Source organism: Charadrius vociferus, unplaced genomic scaffold, assembly GCF_000708025.1.
Source record: "Charadrius vociferus isolate BGI_N301 unplaced genomic scaffold, ASM70802v2 scaffold309, whole genome shotgun sequence".
In the NCBI taxonomy this organism is placed as follows: Eukaryota; Metazoa; Chordata; class Aves; order Charadriiformes; family Charadriidae; genus Charadrius; species Charadrius vociferus.
The window spans coordinates 3532147-3532871 of record NW_009661370.1 but is presented as its reverse complement, the minus strand read 5'-3'; the positions used below and the strand labels follow the sequence as shown (position 1 = coordinate 3532871).

Here is a 725-nt window from a genome sequence, read left to right as displayed (position 1 = left end):
ATTTTCTGCTCCGCGCCGTGACGGCAATCCTCTCTTTATTTCCAGCCACTGAATTCATGGTGGCTTCGCAGCGCGGCGAGAGAATTTCCTACAGGTTTCCCAGTCCGCATCCGAAGGGAACAAACCGGTGCCGGGAGGTCCCCCCGCGGAGCGGGCAGGCTGCTGCCTCCGCCGGGCGAAACCTCCGACGGGATCGCTCAGCCCCAAAACACCGTCAGTTCTCGGGAAAACGCTTGGGGATGGGGTTTTCTCCCGGTCGGTTGTTCCTCATTGTCTTCCCTCTCATTCCCTTACAATCCTTGGGGTGTTTTTTTTCACAGACACAGCAACATCCAGAGTAGGAGCATTCCCCCCGTCCACAGCTCTCCTCCACAAGCGAGGCGAAGCATCCAAGGCTGCTTTAAGGAAGGTGAAAGAGGGAGCGGGAGCCGCGCTCGCCCTAGCAGAGGCTCTTTCTGCCTCCGCCACAGCGGCAACTTGTTTCCCCCACCAAGGTTCGTAACTGAGTTAAAAGAAATCCTCCAAAAATATCGGGATCCGGGCTCTGGGAGGAGCCTCCGCGTCCCTTGCAGCCAATATCCTCCTGCCCATTTGTGCCTGACAGTTTCGCGAGGGGAAGAGAAGGAAGACCCGGGCTGCGGAGCCCTGGGCGCTCCCCGAGTCAGCGGCGGAGCTGCAGGGCCGGTGGCTGCGAGCAGGCTGGCCGAGGCCCGCCGCCCGGCTCC

At 60.8% G+C, this 725-nt stretch overlaps 1 protein-coding gene across 1 annotated transcript in view; it reads right to left on the bottom strand.

The window, feature by feature from the left end:
* Positions 1-725, bottom strand: part of KIF26B (kinesin family member 26B) — a 305891-nt gene that overhangs the window by 298514 nt on the left and 6652 nt on the right. The window lies entirely within an intron of this gene.